Source organism: Apus apus, chromosome 4, assembly GCF_020740795.1.
Source record: "Apus apus isolate bApuApu2 chromosome 4, bApuApu2.pri.cur, whole genome shotgun sequence".
Taxonomy (NCBI): Eukaryota; Metazoa; Chordata; class Aves; order Apodiformes; family Apodidae; genus Apus; species Apus apus.
Window position 1 is genome coordinate 10,215,219 of NC_067285.1, and position 20,686 is coordinate 10,235,904.

The window sequence follows — 20,686 nt, forward strand, 5'->3', positions numbered from 1 at the left end:
ACACCACTTAGTAGCCTTGCTGAGATTACAAAGAACCATCTTTTGGATTGCTTTTTTGATTAATCACATTTGTATGCTGAAGTCTAAAGCTCATTAAAGATTTTCTAAGGAAACATATCTTTCTGTCAGAAAATGTGCCAAATTAAATTTCTTTCATGGGAACACATTTATTTCAGTAAAATTGAGCATCAAAAATGGAAATAGAGCATGGGACATCTTGTACAACAATAAAACAAGTGATGCAAAGCATAAATTTAGACATAATACTGGGAAAGGCGAGACCCAAAGTAACAGACTTTCAAAGATGCTGTTCTTTATAAAATTTAAATATGTTAATCTGCTGTGATTCAGGATAAGAAAATGTTGAAATTTCAGAGCTTCTCATAAAGTAGACACCTATTCCCTTTATTTGAACATAGAGTTTATCAAGTCTCAGTGCCACTGAAGTTGCTACATTCACTGCCATCCTCACACTACTTGGTGTTGGATAAGCAGAGCCACTGCAAACAGTACAGTTGTACTGTAGAATGAGCCACATAAATGCACTGGACTCTTAGAATAGATTCAAGTAAGAAACAAGCAAAATAGCTTAAATTATGTAAAAGATCTCTCCAATATCTCTCCTTTGGTTCATTTTGGGATTTAGATGTAATTCAAGCACATGCTTTGCTCTTTGTTCTTTAGAGTTTGTGCTTTTCTTTTAGATTCTGTGTTTGTCACTAACCTTGGGTTAAACAAGAATCATTTCTGTCTACCCAAATTCCACACCATTACAGCTTTAGTGCCCAAATGCTGCTCCTGTAGTCATTCTCTCTGTGCTAAGCTGCTGACAGCTACAGGAAAGAGAAAGGCTCAGATTGCCAAAAGCCAGTTATTGAAATTCTTTATATTATCTTTCTCATAACCCTGTTGCAGTGTTGTCAGTGTTTACCAGCCTCTACTGTATTTTTCATTCGAAGCAAATGTAATTTTCAAGGAACATACCCAACTGGCAAATGAGGAAAATGAAACACACTGTCCAAAGAACAAGGTTAGCAGTGTTATGAGCTTCATGTATTTGCATCAACTAGCAGTGTGCCACCAGCCACAATGCCTTAATCACCCCAGGTCTGGGTGAACCTTAGGAGCTTTTCCATCCCTGACTTCCCTGCAAAGACCCATAGACAACATATTTTCCACTTGTGCCAAGTCCTTCTGTCACCTGGGACAACCTTCCTCCACAAATAACCAGAACAACACTGCTCACCTCCTCCCAAAACAACTCATCAGATAGGCAGCAGTGTCTAACAGTCTAGTTCTCCTAGACTCGCAGCTCAGAAGGATTTCTGCTGCTGAAGGCAGTCTCTTGAGTGAGCACTCGCTATCTCTCATGACCCAGTCATAAGGCTGCACTACTGCACTGGAACTGAGTTAACATTATACAGCACTGGGACAGTTCCTCACTTGTTCCTACGCTCCTGAGCCAGTCATATCCTGTATCTTTGATCTCTCAAAAGATCTGACAGTTCTCCCCGACAGTGTGCTTAACAACACGGCAGTGGTGCTTAAGCACCCTGCTGTGAATGTGGTTTGGCCACAAAGCAGTTCTGCTTCCAACTTCAGAAGGAAATTAAGAAGGTAATAAAATTTTAAAAAAAAGTATATGTATTTAATGAGAAACAAATCGTAGCCAGTACTTCTCCAGCTCATAAGAAAGTTATACTTTTGTCTGCAATATTTTTTTGTCTGCTTTTTACCAGACACATTAGGATTCTAGGATCCTTTTTTCTGAGCAAGATCAGTTCTATACTTTCTGCCTCTTCAGCTTCATTAATAACATCTGTGCAGTGTTTTCTGCTGTACTATACAAAGCCTGACAGCTTCTTCCCCCATAAAGCAGTTAGTCTTTCATATGTTAAGGAGAAGCAGGAGCTGTCTTTCAGCATGTGTAGTAGTCTGTGTAATAACTATATTTCCATTTAAGTTACTGTTTTCATTTAAAGTTGAGTAGAGGTGGGAAAATCCCCTATTTTTCTACTTAAAACCAAAAGGCTATTGTTGTGGTTTTGCATTGCTAAAATTGTTAATCACATGCTGTCTCACATGCAATAAAATAGCTGAACTTCTAATATAAACACATTCACAATATAAGCTCAGAGTTACAAAAGGCCTATTAGCCCCTCCTGCCCACTGCTCTGGTGCACATCTTCCCCTATGGCAAGTCAATTTGGGAACAAAACCGGCACACACCTAAAGCTACTGAGATGAAGCAATCCAAGTAGTAGGAGAGATGCTGTAGACTCTTACAGCTATGGTTCACCAAGGCAATCTCCACCACAGTCTGAATACAGGTTGCTAACACACAACCATCTCCTTTGAGATGGATGGCACTTGTTAAAAGCAACTGTCTCCATTTAGCCCATATCCAGTGCTAAACTGGAGCAGTTGATCTCTCACCAGTGGCCTTTCCCCAGCAAAGATGGGGAATCAGCAAGAGGAGAGAAATCCCATAGGTTGAAACATAAATTGATTTAACAAAATAACACAACTAATACAAACACCAACATAAAGCATATAAGCTTTTACTCAGCCTAGTCCTTAGGAGCAGCAGAGAGATCAGCAGACCAAGACAAGAAGAGCCCCAGGAAAAGAAACTCCCCCTTTCAGCACACCTGCCCTTTTATAAGGAGCATGGGGTAAGTGCTGTGGGATACACCTGTCAGCCAGCAGGGTCAGGCCCCTGACTGGAGCTCCCAGCTGACTGCTAACGGCCTGTTCTCCACAGGTGGCCTGTGATCCTGGCCCAGGGAAACCAGGACATCAACATATTTGACTCCTGTAATGCTCCTCCTCCACACAATGCAGCTGCTTCCTTTCCTCTTCGATTCTTCATGAGAGCTTCAGAGTTCAGAAAGAAGGAAATCTGAGAACTCAAATGATGTGCCAAGGTTTCTCTGCAAACACATTCTTCCTTATAGCAATGACACTACAGCAGGTAAACACCTTGAGGAAAGGCAGGAGCATCAGCTCTCACACTACCTGGTAGACGTTACCTTACAAATGCTAATATTTGCCAACAGTCACCTGCCTGACAGATCTGACTTCCCTGGTTTAGATGAAGAAAGCCCACAGGAAAGGACAGGTGAGACTGAAGCAGTCTTAACCCTTTCTTGTCACTTTGTAGGAGTGAGAGATTTCAGCCAGCTGGAATCTAGCAGACAGACAGAGGGACCAAGTGTAGATTTTGTGACCTTTCACAAAATCAGGGGAGATTACTTTAAGCAAGTGTTTGCATCATGTAATCAGTGGGGAAGTGGAGCACAGGATAGAAGGAAGAAAAGACTTCTGGAGAAAACTGACTATTCTTTTTTCACTCTTTGCATGTTTTGATTGTTTAGGGAACAATGCACTGAGAAGTGCTTGTCTAGGTTGCTAGCCAGAAAATAGCTACAAAAAGAGACTAATTCTCAACTTTCTGATCCTTCCCCAGAAAGTTTTCTGCTCTGGATTTATGAATTAGAGAACCAGAGTTCTTCGTCCTATGGTCTCTGTAAGCCATGAAGGGGTCAGGATCAGATTATGAGCCGTGACAAGAGCAATACTCTGGGAGTAGTGACATGGAAGTCACACCACACAAACCAGAGATCAGGACACTCACTGCAACAGCCGAAGTCCAAGCATTTAAAGAAGGAGCTTTCAAAGTCTCACTTTGAAAGTTTGCTGTAGATAAAAATGCAGCAGGCTGCTGAGCTGACATCTGTGAATATGTTAGCTCATTTGTTTTTTTCAGTCATCTCTCATTGTCCCTTTGGAAACAGATCACATGGGTCTGCAAACAACCAGCTTGAAATTTAAGCAAATACAGTCAGCTGGAGAGGTCAGCACAAGCTTTTGGCTCTGGCTGGCCTTTGGGGTGTCCTCTTCAGAAACCTCTTGGCCTTTCTTTGCAAACATTCATCCCTGAGCTGCTGGGCTGTGGACCCAATTCCCCTTTGAAATGCTCAGGAGGTGATGGCCTCAAGCAACAATTCATTGGTTTTTCTGAAACTGTCTGTCAGAAGGTTTTGATACAGCTAATCCTGCTCTCAAGGGTTCTCACTATGGCTTTTCATTTGAGGGTAATGCTGCCTAAGACAGTTTAAGCTGTCCCTCAGAACCTTTCTGACTGCCCTTTCCTGCCCTCATGCCTCCCCGTCTGTTGAGTCAGAACATCTGTTTGGTAAATGCATGGAGAACCACATCAGGAAAATTATTCATCCAAAAAGTAATTCAGGAAAAACTATTCCTGCCAAAGTAGCAGAGACACAGTTCAGGGGTAGACAGGCTTTGTTCTGCAGGTGGAACCCAGGTCTCTAGGACACAGCTTAAGACCTATCTTAGTTCCCTTGGCTTTACATGTCCCCTTCTTGTGTTATGAGTATCTTTGCAGATCAGCCTATTCTGTGTAGCAAAATTAGAATGTTTTGTCAAATATTCCTGGAGAAAATGTCATTCTATGCCCTCTCTACTGAACCTGCTCAATCATTTACACATAACAGCTCCAGTTTCAAAGCAGGATCTTACCCACAACTAAGCCACCAGAGAGAGGTATATTATTTTGAATTTATTTTGGCCAGAGTTTATGTGTGCTTTTGTGTATTGAAAGTTTCAATCCTTGGCCAAGCCATTTCATCAAATACCTTAAGGATCTGATCTCTCCCTTGCTGAATGGTGGCAGAGCTCCCACTGACACCATGAAAACAGAATCAAGCACTTAATCTTTTACACAAAGCACAAATGCTTTTTTTTATTAAGCTCCTAAACAGCAAACACCACCCAGGTCACTGCATTTTTCTGCTATGTGTTGTTTAATATTTGCCCAGTGTTTGGTTTGCTGTAACATGCATTTAAATCCTTTTTGAAAAGGAAAAAATAGAACCATTTGAATTCATGCCTACCTTATCCAAACTGCCAGCAATTTAGCATACACATAAAATTCTGCCTGGAAATGGAAAAAAAAGAAATGAAAACATTTACATTTCTTTAAAAACTTCTTGGAGTGGCATTTAGAAAATACACCTTAAAAGGAAACAGGAATTAAGACAGAACCGTGTACTCAGCTATAAATCTGGAGTAATTTCAATAAAACTACTTTACATTTCCAGCTTTAAGTCTTTCTCTGGAATTTCCCATATTTTAAAAGCAAAGGTGGTTGTGGGTTTTTTTTAGATCTGCAGTTGTGAAAACTTGGGAAATTGAGACTGATAACAAATAGATGAAAGAAGCTGATTTTCCATTTTAAAAATAGTAGCTTTTACTGTAGCTGACATTCAAATTACTCATTAAATAGTATTTTATTTCCTTTGCTAAATTTTCTTCTGAATTTTTACTTTAACTGATCAAACACCAATTGATAGTTCCTGACAAAGGATAGAAACCTTCATAGCACATGAGTGCCCAGTCCCAGCTGCCCAGGAGTGGTATCTGCTCTACAGCATATGGGCCTACCCTGCAGCAGCTACAGTCTTCTCACATCTCTGACTGTGGAGACAGTGAGAAATACATGAGGAAGCAGAACTTGTCAGTTCTGTAACTTCAAAAAGTTATGTGGGGATACTTGCAAGAGCAGACAGGCAAATGCCTACCAGATGGATGCAGCTGGCAGGGTGCTGAGACTGCCCAACTCTGTCATGTACCACACCTCCGTATGACACTGCACTGGAGCAGAAGCTTGGTTCCCTTTGACAGTCAAGTTACAGAATTTTGTTCCTGTCCTCTGTGGAATGGACTTCCCTGTCTTCATCCCACATTGCAGCATGCCTCTGTTTTTCAGCTATCTGCCCATAGTTCTGCAGGCACTGTTGTACAAGACCTGTGTGTTGCTGTTGTGCATGAAGTACTCCATAAGGTCTTGGCACCATGAGTGTTGCTACCTGGAAAACTGAACCTGTGCAAATCCTGCCTGGCTGTCATAAGCTTGTTTACTCCACCAGAGAGAAGTGACCCTGTGCACCCCACATATGTCTATGACTCCCTGAGGAGTACTGAAAACTCATGTTGAATGCCACAGAATATGTCTGTGCAATTGTTCCTGGACTCTGTAAAGTCCCAGGAATGGGACACAAGGTCAGCATCTCCTCCTGTGGTACAGTCACCCACCTCACTTCTTCACAAGACCTTTTCTAATACCTTTGTAGAAGCCATTGCACCAGGATGTTTTCTTAGCATAAAGGAAAACAGACATCACTCCCTGATATCCTTTCTTCTCTCTTTCGCTATACTTGGTGGAGAGGTCGAGACCATCTGTGGCTTTTGAAATGCCAGATGCTGGGCCTTTAATTAAGCACCTAGCTCTTTTCAAAATAAAAGTCTTAAAGCCAGTTCTTGGAGCTATACTCTGCCTCTTCAAATGTAGTCTTCATATTTATTAATGCAATTTTAAGTTGTTTTTTTGTTTGTTTTTTTTGAGGGGGGGGTTGTTTGGTTTTTGTTTGTTTGTTTGTTTGTTTGTTGTTTTGTTGTTTGTTTGGGTTTTTTGTTTGTTTTTGTTGTTTTTTTGCATTCAGACAGAAGGGAGCTCCCCTGGGCAGGCTTATGGATGCACAGTGAAATTCAGGGCATGTTCGTGTGATGTCTGGTCACCAAAGCTAGGCCTGTGTCAACTCATTTCTGAAAAGAATGTAAGAGAAAATGCCAACACAATCCTAAAACATAGCTGTAACCCTTCTTTATATGGCACCTTAGGTCAGTACTTGTCTCTTTCATGTGTAAATTGGCAGCATTAGTGTCTGATTCTGTGATGACATCAGGAAACTCCCTAAAGTCACTGGTATTCCCTTAGAATTAAAAGTAACAGGGAGAGTGAAGGAGGCCAGCAGTGTGCTTTGAAAAAAGGAAAGCACAGCTGTGTTTTTATTTGAGATGGCATAATAATGAACACCAGCTCATAAAACACCCCCACTCTTGTTTAGACAAAAACAGAGAAGACCCAGCTTGTGTAGGATTTGCACCTATTCAGCTGTAGAGACAGGAAGTTGGGTGGCACTTGGTCCAACCAAGCAAGAACAAGAGCAAGTACGCTTGATGTCCTCCTGGCATGCTCCTGAAGTGTAACAGGAACTCTTCTGGTGACCCCAGCATTCCCCCCAAGATGAAGGCACCAGAAGCACATGGCTGACCTTGGCAGGACAGCAGGGTGTACTCCTTTCCTTGTTTGTCTTACACAGGCTGTTTCCAAAGGGTTGGATTTAGTGCTGAGATCCAAAGTCCTTAGGGTATTTATTTACTGGAAGGGGAAGTTTATGTATATTTTGGGAAAATGTGTTTTGAGTCAGTTTGCTTGTTGTCCCTCCTCCGGGGTCTATTTTTTCCAAGTGTTAGAAAAATAAAATGCTGGGTTTCAAAGGGTCTTACAACTGTAACAAACATGATCCAGATGCCAGAGAGAAGAAACCATCCACTGCATGAAGCAGTCAGCTTTGGTTCAGCCAGCCTCAACCGCCCCAGTGGCCTTCCCCATGGCCCACTTTGGCTTCTGCAGCAGATGAATAAAATGCCTGTGGAAAATGATTTGCTGATAAGGTAATGGCACTTCTTCCTTCCTTCATGTGCTTGGCAACAAAGAAAGCCTCTCTGACCACTGTATTCATGTTGTTCCTGGCATCAAAAAAAAAAAAGAGGGAATGAGAACCTTTAAGTGAAAGCAGCAGAGCGGAGCAGCTCTCACCCCAAGCAGGAAGCAGCTATAGTGGTGAAGGAAATGCTATGGACCGTCACCCTGGGAGCTGCTTGGAACTCTTCTGAGGGCCCTGCCCCAGTGTTCCTCTACACTGCAATTAGAGGTAAGTGGCAGTTAATAGCTTTGACCACCCTTAGACACAACCATGAGCTGCATGTGACAAGCAGAGTGCATGGGAAGGAGGGAGACTGAACCATGTCCGTGTCCCAGGCTGCTCAGCAGCTAATTGTGTGCTCTTCATCTAAAAATGTCCCAGAGTTGTTTAATTTCATCCCAAACTTCTGAACGCCTGGCGTCCTGATACCATGCACCCATATCATTTTAAAGAGATGGATGAAAAGCAAAGTTCACTGTGTACAACTTTCCCTGCCTGGCTCTGCAGCTCTCCATCTCCAGCTGCAAGCTCAGCAACACTAAGTCTTCAAGCACGGCGAAGCACGGTGCTGCAGCTGTGCCCAGCAACACAGGAAAGCACTTCCACTAACTTTTCCTGTCAGTCTCAGCACTTATGCTGCTGTTACTCCCCTCCCCAAGAGAGGAGAATTCCCACTCAACCTACAAGAGCCACCTGCTTTCCCCTCAGCAACCTGCCCATCTTCTGTCATCTTGCTTATAGATGAGGTTTGGTCCCCCAGCCCTTGCTCACCCAGGTTGGTTTGGATTGTTAGGATAATGAGCTCCATTTCAGGAGGATCTTGCCTCCAGATGGATCCAAAGCATTTTACAAATTGTTACTTAATTAAACAAGCCAAACTCGGCAGGGAAACCTCTCCTTAACGCTGCACAACAAATCCCCTTTGGATGTTGGCAAGCAGATGTTTTACCAGTGGCCCAGCATGATAAATCAGGGCTATTGGTAAGGAAAATCAGAGTGGGAAGGAAATTTCTCAGTGTATCACAGCTACCAGGTAAAATAAATTAATCTAAGCAAGAAGCATTGTAAAAGTGAAGCTGATTCTTTTTCTCCACTTCTCCCATGGAAGGATTGCTTCACACCCTCACTGAGCTCCTGGGCATGAACGTCCACATTCTTACCTCTAGGTTTTGAGACACAGCAGTCAGTAGGGAACAAATAAGTTCCTAAAAGGTTTTTCTTGGTTTTCAATTGTTCATGCTTCTTATGGTCTGTATTTTTCCCAGAGGTTAACACCTGGTTCTTAGAGGCCCAAGACTTCAAAGCACTGATGGAGGTCAAAACCCCTGAACTCTCCATAAGATTTTTGAGACTACCGTGCTGGAAGAAGAAAAGTGTTAGCAGAAGAAAAAAACACTGCAGATATAAAATACTCTCACTCTATTGGCTTTGGTCATGGCATGTGAGTTACACAAGCACAGGATATGTCTTCAGATTCTCTTCTGATTAATTCTTCGACTTTACTGGTGATGAATGAGGCCCTTGGTACCAAACACTGTGCTCCTACCTAACGTAATCACACAGACAAAGTCTGCCTGGATGCATGCCCACATTCAGGAAGTCCATGGGATCCACCAGATGGGAAAACTGAATGACTGCATAGGTCAAAATGTCCACCGACCTCTCATATGGCCATGTCTCCCACTGCTGCTCAGGGCACTGCCAGATGGGAAATGATAGCCAGGAAGACTGGATTGAGTCCTGTCCTAAAATGTTGAATGCCAGGAGGGCAGCAAGAGTGCTGGAGGCAGGATACAGGAATTAGCCACCCATAAAACTCTCAGGATGCTCTCAGCCAAACTGTGCCTGCCCAAAAACCAAGAGTGTGGAGGTTAGTCAAAAAGAATGACAGGATTTAGCTGGTCACCAGAGACCAGCTCTGGAGATAAGCAAGGACTTTTACCTGTGCCATGAGGTCAAGGAAAAGTGGAGGTTGCTGCAATTTCCCTGTCTAAAAGGAGTTGCAACACTGACAGTGCTGAACTGAAACAAGGTTCCTTTCATGCCAGGATGGGGTTTTACTAATCATGCTTGTATCTGATTGTGTTCCACTTCACATTTTCCAGGCACACTAAACAGCTGTGACTAAATAGATAACTTCAGTGTGGAAATTTCCATTTTCAACTAGCATCCTTCCAAAAAAGAAAAAAACTTTGGAAAATAGACAGCTACCCAAAGGGTATCTTATTTGCATAATGAGTGCTCCCCATCAAACAGAAAAATTAAAGTCCTTTGCATTCAGATTTAACATTAGCTACAATCTTGAAAACTGCCCCAGGGTGCAGAAATAAGCATAAGTGTTTCTACTCTGGTGCCAGAAGTGATTGTACCTTCAGGAAACGCTTTTTAAACCAGTTTCTGACTCTCACTCAAGCTACTTAAATACCTTCTTGCAGTTCTCATGCTGAGTTTTGTTACAGATTCCATCATAAATGCTGAATCCCAAACACCTCTCAAACTACACCCTTTGAAAAGCACAGGAAGTCACACAGGGATAAAGGAGGTTCATTTCCAAAATGACCTGCTGCAAACCATAGACTCCCCCTATACCTGATGGCTTTCTAAAGTCCTCTCATTAATTCAATAATGGCATTGATCTGCAAAGCTCTTCAATGCCTGGGAGGCTTGAAGAATAGTTAAAAGTTTCGTTTGAGAAGTCTTCTTAAGTTTCACATTTTTCTACTGTTAAAGTTTTTATAAATGCAAGGTAAGAAAATTGCTCTTCATGTTTCATTATTGAGAATACAGCCACCACTGAGAAGCCACAATAAGACTTTTTCTCTCTTCAGGCCACAGCCCAGTAGACACATTTAAGTTTGTTATTTCTGCAGAGTTCCCATTCATATAGAATATTTTCAAATGGTCTCATAAGCAGCAAATTTTAGAACATTACAAAATACAAGGTTAAAAAAAAAAAAAAGACTCCTGTCTTATTTCCCTGCAGTATTGAATTTGGTTTTAAAGGGGAAGGGGAAAGGATCTTAGTATCTTACTTGACACCCATTGTGTTAGCTTGCAATTAATGTAGTCATGCTCAAGTTCAAGCCCTAAACCTTTGATGCACATGATGGCTCTCATCTGAAATATGCCAAGCATCTCACCCGTTGCTCACACAATCAGATCAAAGGAATTGGCTTGAACTGAATTTGCCCCCTAACTGGGGTACATGGACAGTACAGAAGATTCAAGTATCATGGTGAAGTTCATACCTTAAGAAACTCAGCAGGTGGAAAATGTTTGCAAAATATCCCCATGCCTGTTCTTTATGATCAGCTGTACTAAATAAACAGTCGAGCTTTAAACAGACTGACTCACTAACTGCTATTCCTTATCCCCCATCATAAACATTTCTATCACTTGAACAAGGAACAGACTTACCGTCCTGAGGCCTGTCACACCCTGTGAGCAACAACTGAGACATGACACAATTTAAGTTCTACCCACTATTTTGTGTTTATTTCCAGAAGTTTATTATATAATTATGTATAGGGACTAGACATGGAAAACAATCACAGCCTGATCGTGGAGGATTTCTGTACAGACAAAATGATTGCGTTTACCAAGTATATTATTACTGACACCTAATTCAGGCTGTCAGAGTGGCACTGTGAGAGACTAATTAAAGTAAAACCAGAACAAAAGCTTTCACTCAAGAAAAACACTGGGGAAAACACAGACAGATTTTAACAATTTGCACAGAGCTCATGCCTGTCAGTGTGAAGTGCTTCTGAGGTGCTACGTTTACCTGCTTTAAAGCAGAGCCTATTCCACTAAGATAGCTCTCGATTTCAAAAAAGCAGATCACTGGCACTCAGTAATTGCCCAGACTTCCTTCTTTGATCAAGCTTAAGATTTTTAATTTTGAGCCTCCAATCACATTTTTAAAGTTTTCGTCTGCTTTCTGTGGTCCCAGAAATCTATACCCCAAACACAATAAATCTCCCATGCCAGGAAGTGAAAAAAACCCACAAACAAACAAAAAAACCCAAAACAAACAAAAAACTCCACAACAAAAACCAACAGCAGGTGGAATGAGCAAAGGAGAGAAAACAGAGATAGCATGGCATTCCCAGCATGACTGTGGGACCAATTTGGTGTTGCTTGCAGAGTATTTTGCAGCACATTGAATTCACGCAACGTAGGGCTGGGACAAAGGGAGAAAGGATGCTCTCTGTATTTGTCAATGTCCTTTCATAGACATTCTTCAGAGTGTCTTTCTTGTCCTTATCCACTCCTCCCTACACCACCCAGCCTCCATCTCTCAGTGATGGTGGAGACAGCAGCCAGCAGAGAGCTCATCTGCCAGACTTGCCCTTGCTGAGCACTGGGCAAAAGCCAAGTATACCCTTCACAGGAGCAGAATTGTATACAAGGAAGAGGGTACAAGAATTTGAGTACAAAATTACTAAAGAAGGAAAAAATTGTGGTTTTCATGCAATTTGGACCCTGCCCAAATGTTCATTTTAATGATAAGTTCTTACACGGTCTGGTAAGACAAACACGTGGGTCTAGACTGCATCAGTCAGTCCACATTGATGGGCACATGCAGAAAGGTAATTCTGCTACATATCAAGCAGAGAGACTTCTGGGTTGCTGAGGCCCTCACATCTCCAGCACTAGGTACTGCAGCAAATGAGGATCTTCCTCACCAGAGGCTGTTTTTTTGAGGATGCCTTGAAAAGGCCTATTTTAAAATTCACTGGAGCTACAGGATTTCAAGATTGTTAGTTCAGAGGGAGTTCACCTAGTGGCTGGGCTTCTGTTCACAAATGCATTTCTGATCATTCTCATGCTTGTCCTGGCTGAAGCCAGATAGTCCTAAATGGTTGTTTAGTGTTCACAGTTCATATGCAGACAATAAGAATTTGCAATTACTCATTCTCAGTGTCTAAAATTACGTCACGTTTGCTATCAGCAGTTGGGATGCTGAACCTACAAGGCCTCAAAGAAGACAACATATTTCTGCTTCATGCTTCTGAGGTTCAGCCAGGCAGCAAGGCCAGGAGGCAGGATGCAAGGCTGCACATTCCAATTACTTTGCCACATCAGTCAGCTATATGACATGCAGTGACAGTTCCCCTCACGGGCTTTGGCCATAGAGCAGTGCAGCAGTGGTGATAGCTCCAGGTGGGAAGAGCAGCTGGTATGAATGACATTTCAACACAGACAGCTAGGAGCTTAAAGAAGATGGTCAGCCCAATGCTGGCCTCCTTCCTCGGCTCAGCTGCAGAGTATTTTTCAAAATCCATCCTTTTTAAATTATTCTTGCAGGTTCATGTGTTTTCTTCAGCAAGACAATGCTGGTCCCCTCTATTCTTTCATTTAGAGAGTAGATCAGAATAATGTTATTCCCTGAACACATGGATCACGTGTTACTGGATCACATTCCTCCACCTTGATTCATGCTAGAGCTTCTCCCAGCAGCCTCTTTGGCTGGCTTGATCCATTGTTCAGTCCACATCAGCAATACAGAGGTTCCTCTAATGAGTTTATCTTCCTCACTCAGAAAGTAATTCAGTGAAACCAGCCAGCTCTCATAGCACTGAATGGTCTTAGAAAGGCTGTTCATCAGCCATGCTGGCTCTGTAAGATCTGGCCATGTTTTCCCAGAGCAGTTCTCTCACTGCAGTACATTTGTACCCAAACCCAAATTATTCTGTTCACTTCTCACTCAAAATCATTTCCAAAGGGGAGGAGAAACTCTGTTTTAAAGCTGGGGAAAATAGAACAGGCTGAAGTGAACCTACATCCACCCTGTTTTGCCACTGTCCCTGGTGTCTTGGGGACTTTCGATCTCCCAGGCCTTTCATTTTTTATATGATATGCTGTCAAAGTGTGAAAATGAGGCAAACGCCCTGAGCAGCTGGGGCAGTCCATGGAGGTCAGTACTAGAGGTAGGCACACATTGTTTGCATCCAGACATGCCTTTAATTTCTACAATACCAGCTCAACCTGAAGGGGCAGTGCTTATTTTCAGAGTAGTCCAGTTTTTAATCATGAGTTATAAATTGAATTTTGAGTTGGTTTTCAGAGAGGCAGGAGTTGAGCTGTCTTAGAATAATAGTCAGAGGCTGGCGTACAATTACACTATTTTACCCTCAGTCAGACAAATCACTTTTGGGAGAAGAAGTTCATAACAATTCCACACATGCCGAATAGCTCCATTGCGAGCCTCTGGACAAAGCCTGGGACTGTGAATGAGATGAAATCATTACATAAAATTATTTCTACCCCTGTATAGTGCTTGAGAGCCTCACCCAAAATGAGACCTTATTTTCTAGAGGGTGCTGTGCAGAGCCAGGTAGAGGCAGTTCCTGCCTGAAGGATTTGCCATCTCAACAGAATGGAAGAGGGCAGGGGGACACTTGCTCCCTCTCTTCCTGCAGACATGGGGCCAGAGGAGGCCTGGGGCCCACAAATCCAGTGTGCATGACAGCAAAGACCAGAGGCTTTGCAACAGCACATAAACAAGGTAGTTTGCTGAGCCTTATTTTTATTGTTGCTGTTATTAAATACATCACCAGAGCCTCCTCAAGCAGTGTAAACCAAGATGATTTCCTCAAGCTACGCTCCAAGAAGCAAATTATACTCCCCACCATACTTATTGAATTAAGAGAAGTTTGCGTATTACCTTTGCTTATGGTTTTATGGCTCATGAATGATATTGTAACTGTTTTCATAACACAGATCAATAAGTACAGTTAAAATAGGCCCTGCCTGCCTCAGGGAACAGGCATTAAAAGCAGCTGTGTAACAGCTTTTTCCAGAGATCATTCTACTCACCAAACAAAGGGAACTCACTTTAAAATCTCCTGTTCTCTGGAAAAGATCTTGCTTGCATCTCAATCTTCGAATTGGTTTTGAAACAGGAGATTGAAAGAGCTTTCAGTTGGAATTAAGGATTTTAATTAACCAGGTAGGGTTTTTAAAAAGTTCTAAATGTTAAAGCATTTTAAATTCATCCACATTTAAAAGTGCACCCACCCCGTCAGTGTTGGCAGGTTTCATGTGTCACTTGGATGCAATCAAAGATTGACTAGATAATCCACAAAGATCATAAAGGTAAAATTTGTGTCCACTTCAGTGATGGACAATGTGAAACACAAGAGATACCAGAGGTCAATTAAATAAAAGGAACAAATCCTTCTTGTTATGTTGAGGAAATATTTGAGTTTTTGTTTTTTCCTCCAAGACAAAATATGCCTTGCTATTTATGCAGCAAAATAGCATATTTCCAATGACATAAATAAATATATCAAGGTAAAACACTGAGGGGTTTATTAGCTTGGTTATTAAGAGCTCTTTACACTTAACAACTTAAAGCACACAAGGAGCAATTTGTAATCAGCACTTTTTAAGCTCTGAATAATCCATTCCTTAAGTAAGCATTCCTGCTTCCTTGAAAACATCTTTCATGTCTTCAAACCTTCACTGAGGAAAACAAATTCATTAAACCAACCTCTTAGCTATGCTTTTCTCTCTCCCCCTCATTCCATCATATCTCCAGTTCTCAACTGAGTTAATTAATCTGTAATTGGAGCTACACAGCGTCCTGCCAGGGCAGGGCTCAGCCCTGGGAGAACACCTCATGCAGACAGGATCCATCTGGGCAAGAGACCCGCACAACCCAAGGATGGGATCACCAGCAGAGCTGTTAGCAGGAGCCTGAGACATTTGTTCCCCCTTTCTTAGTTACAGCACCTCCTCTGACCAGATCTCTCCTCCCTCCATGAGCATCTCTTCTCCAGACCAAACTGCATTCCTCCATTGTTCTGTTTCTCTCTGACACACCATCTCCCACCTTCTCCAATCTCCTTCAGCTCTGCCAATCACTGCAGTACCTTCTTGAGTACCTTCTCCCCCTTCACTAGTCAGTTTTTTCTTCCTTACTCCTTTTCCTTGTTGGCCTTTTCTCTTCTCAGCATAAGCTACCTTGAAAAAATATTTCTGCTGCTAACTAGCATTTGTGGGTTGTGTTGTGCTTATTCAAGCCTTGCACAAACATTGTCCAGTTGAAGTTAATATATTCTCTTAACCATGTTGCTGACTGGCTGTAATACATCAACTTAAACCAAAGCAGCAACATGCAGTGGACCTAAAGATACCTCATAGAATGAATGAACCTACAGTTTCTTGCAATGACCATGCAAGTGAGACACCTTCTGGCAAGGGTAACATGGAACAGACAGAGTAAGCTTGCAAAAAACTCTTTTCTTTTCTTTTTTTTTTTTTTTAAGTAATCCAAGAAAACGTTCCCAATATTCTCAGATATGAGCAGGATCAGAGAAACAAAATTCATGTTCAGCCATAAATTCTGAAAGTCTATGCCATTTTTACAGACTTACTTTACGTCTGAGATTTATAGCACAGGCATTTCAGCTTCTTTCCTCAACCATCCATCCAAATGACACTTCTCTCTTTATCTGGATTAGAAGGCTTTAGGGATCATCTCATCCCAGTTCCTAAAAGTTTCTTCCAATTCAAAAGGTAAAGAAGAGGTTAAGTATCAGTAACACTCACCTGGTACCTTTCAGGATGACTTACACCACCACCTGGCACAAGAAGATGGTCTGTGACAGCTCCTGTAGGCTTTGCATTTGCTAACTCTTGGTATTGTTTCCATTAAACTTAAATAAATAGTATTAGACTGAGAGCATATGGTGAATCTAAGAAGCTAATACAGACAGCCAATTCTCTTAAAGTCAGTAGCAGAAGGGGTGGTTTTGCAAGAAGACAATGAGAGAGGGAATCAGCAAGAATAACAGTATCTACCATGGACCAGGCTAAGGATTTGCCTCCTACCAAAAAGCATAATTCAAGCTACACCAGGGAATCTTCTGGGCAGCACCTTGTCTGTCTTGGCACAGCAACTCCAAAAAGTCATGCTGGAACAATCAGCAGTTTAAATTGTTTTTCAAATACATATACTTTCCAGTCTCGTATGAACACGTTCTGAGGATGGGGAGGAAAGTGACCCAGGAGCTTTGTTCTGAAATACTGTAGTATTTCCCAAATTTGCAATGAGTAAAAATATTTTCATGAGCTAACTTACTTACATTTTGAAGGAGAAATCTTAAAAAAAATGAAGTCATTCCAATCCAAATATTTTGGTAGGGTCCTAAAGCAATGGCATAGGTTAAAAGTGGCTTCTGTGTAAACTAAAAGGATTGCTAAAACAGGTCCTCACTCTTACATTTCTGTTGCCAACACTGAGATCCACTAGGATCATGCTGGCAGCAACGTAGAGAAAAAGAAACTGTTATCAAAAATCCAATCCTAAGCAGCCTAAATACAGGATACATTATTCAAATATAGCATCATCATTGGAATTATTGTATTTCATTTGACAACACATTGAATTATTAGGAAAAGGTAGTTCAGGGGGTAGGAAATTCCGAAACACACATTAGCTTCCTAACCTCTCATAACCTCCTCCTAAACTCATGAACATAATAAACACATACAAGAAGAGTCTATTCAACAGCTTATAAACAGGAAAAGAGCAGATTCTGCCACAGAGCTCTGCTTGCCGTTTATGGATGTGACTGAAAACAAGACCTCCCATGCACTGTATTTGGATGATTGAGTCGTACAGTCCTTGTTTGTATTCGCAGGGTCATGGAGACCATTGGATCTGAACACAGGAAAAAATTTTCTCCCTGTTCAGATGCATTGTAATTTAGTGTAGACAGAGGGAAGGACAACATTTGCCTTTTTCTGCAGCATGGGACATATTTTTATAATAATTTTCCACTCTTTTTTTCCTCCTACAGTAGTTTTAAAGCGTTCTTAGCTTTGATGGCATCTTTTTTCCTTGCTGGTGGTATCCACTGGAGATGAATGCCTAGTTAATAGAAAACTTTACACAAAACCATCAGCAAGAAAATTAAAATGATTTAATAGTCCCTTCTGGGTTTACACTTTTTGAAATCATTTCAAAGAGAGACAAGCATACCTGTGCCATTGTAAGGAAATATTATCTACAATTTAATCTGCTTGTTGTTTCTGGGAACCTGTCCAATGATGTCTGACTGCCAGGGGAAGACAATGCTGTCACCCTGGTGACTCCACTGGAGCAGGGCTCCCTGGTACTTCATCAGCCTCCACTGCACAAAGCCCTTGTGCCTAAGGTGGCTTCCCTTAAACAGAGATCACAGTGAAGAGGGTTATTTGCAACCTTCAACTTAGGCAGAGACTTAGGTGTTCTGCCAAAGCGGAAGGAAAGCATAAAACACTACAGAAGGAGTAAATATAACCCCTATTTTTTAAAAGAAAAAGGTGGCTGGTAAACTATTGTCACCTTTATTCTTCTCCACGATCCATTTTTCCTTTTGTAGCAGTGATCACACAGGTCAGAATAAAACACATAGGGTGGAACAGCCCATGGGGGCTCTAATATTGCCTGAAGGAACAATATCTGAACTTTCAGTCTTCAGAGATTTGATAGTTCAGCCAAAGGGTGCTTTTTTCCTTTTACTTTTGGAAACAAACAAACAAACAAACAAACAAACAAAACAGTTATTTTCCACAGAAGGAAAAAAGAAAAAAACCTTATTTTTCATAAAAATAAACACAATTTTTCTTATATAAGAAAAACAATTTTTTATGGATTTCTTTTGGCTGAAGCAGTAAGTTCTTGGGGCTTAGGTTTCTGCAAGAAGCCATAATATTGTCTGGAAAATCAATCAATTAATAACAGCTAACACCATGGGTACAGCTCCAGAGACAATCCCTCCTCCTGGTATATGGCTCTTCAGAAATTGTGCATAAGGTATCTCCTCCTCCCACAGACAAGGATCATTTTCGTTCCTCTCATTCTTGCCTTCTAGAAACACCCACCAACTGAAAACTCCCAAGGAGGGGGGTGCGAATCCTAAGCTGCTCTTTTTTTAGCCTCCTCGGTCTTCCGAGAGGAAAAGGCTGCTCTTCTGGCTGGTCTGCAGCCCAGCAGACAACAGCAGAGGGCTCTGTGGCTGCGCACAGGCAGCCCCACCACATGCCACTCCACTCAGAGGTTAATTTTTCCTCATTTGGTCCTTCTGAACCGGACACCGCCTCTGGCCGCGGGCAGGTAGCAGCCCCTCTCCATGGGCCCAGCTTGAGAGTGAAATCTCTCTTCCCCTGCCTCCAGCTGCCCCCACCTCCTCATCGAGCCTGGCTGGGGGCCAGGATGCCCCCCTGGAGCATTAGCTAAAGACATGACCTGGCGTGGGGCAGCAGAACACACAGCAGACCTGCCCTGGGGGTGATGTGCTTTACAGACATGCTACTCTGGAAGTGCTCTGCCCTTTCTTTTGAGTCATATTTATACCTCTTTCTAAAGAACCTCAGAGCAGGCAAACCTCTAGGTTTCATTTTAGCTCTTTCTCTCCTGAGATCATTAAAATTTTGGCTGCAGGCAGAGCTGGCCACGTGGCTGCTGCCTACAGCGCGTGACCGGGAACGGTTCCCTCTCCAGCCTGATCCCTATCCCCATCTCCCATCCTGGGCTTCTCAAGGGTACCGTAGTCACTGCTCTCTCTGCAGGAGCCATAGCATCAGCTATGAGATGATTCTCCATCTTCACCGTTTTGCCACCACAGCTCAGCTAGTTTTTGTCAGGAGACCTTTCTGGGAAATTTCTCTGCCTGTCTAACAGATCCGTGGGATTTGTTCCAGTCAGAACAATCCCCGCTTCTCACTGACAAGCTCTGACATTTGCTGACATTACTCAGCACCAGAAACATCAGGTAGCTGCTGGCCCCATCACAGCTTTGGCATTGATGGGTTTTTTTCCCAGTTTCTGCAAAAGTGTCACAGACACCCAGTAACCTTGTTGTGAACAACCTCCTCAGAAAATGCCCACTGCTACACAGCCAGGGCTCTTGCCTTGCTATCTGGCCTTGCCTTTGCCAACCACAATGAGATTTTGACCATCCGTGTATGGCATTTTTTTCCAAACTCTCTTTGGAACCCAAAATCCAAAGAAAATCCCAACCTACCAGCAGAACAACAACAAAAAAATCAGGTGGAAGCTAAAGGTCCTTGGTGTATCTTCTTGGAGTATGGAGAATGCTGGTACAGTAACTGTTTAAAGCTTGCCAAAGGCTCCTGGCCTGCCTCAGTGTGAGCTTTTCAACTGCCCCCATGTCAGTGACAGGGTAACCCAGGTACATGCAAAACCACCTCAGTTCAGACCACTCACATGCATCCATCCATGCACTCAAGAGCCTGCAGGAGAGAGCTTTAAAGTATTAACCTGCATATGCAGTCCCTGGCATCCACTAAGAGTGTCCAGCAGGTCCCAAAGGGTTGGACCAAGGGGTGTGTTTGCCACATGCCAGCTGGGTGACAAGTGCAGAAACAGGCACAGCCCAGGGGGAACAGGGGTCTGGCCTGTTTGCAGACACAGTCCCTGTCAGCCAAGTCTCCAGGTGGCAGATCAGAGGAGCCAGCCGTCCTGATGTAACTTAGAGCTGTTTTCTCACTCTCACACACAAATACAAGCCACAGATGAAAGAAGTCATGCTGGAAGCTGCTGTTTAGGAGAAGCAGTTTAACACAGATGACTTACAGAGCAAATGGAAACCAAGGCTCAGGCTGAGATCCCAGATAAGAAAGGCTGGAGGAGAGTCGGTGATTTCTAGACATGTATATCCATGCATCATGATGATGAGAAAAATCTGTAGGGCCAGCTCAGGGCTACCAGGAGCAGAGGCAGTATTGAAGTGTCTCCCCTTATGGCTGGAAATAGTCTGCTGTGGGGGCAGCAAGGAAAGACATCAGACCACGATGGGACACTGGAAGGGAGAAGGAGGGAGAGGGGTCTCCCGCAGTGAACCTGCCACTAAAAAGGCAACAATTTTGCCAGCACTTAAACTCCAGCCCAGCCAAGATACTCACAAATATTTATAGACTTCAGGAACTCAAATGGCATCCTTAAACCTCAGGAAAAGAGCCCAGGGAGGGGTAGAGATTTATTCAAAGCCAAAGAGGCAAAGCAAAGGGAGATCTTCATAATGAACCAAGTCACTATGCCCATGAGTTGCTTGGTGCCTAGTGCCTGCCAGCCCTAGACCCAGCAGGGTTCCTCAGGC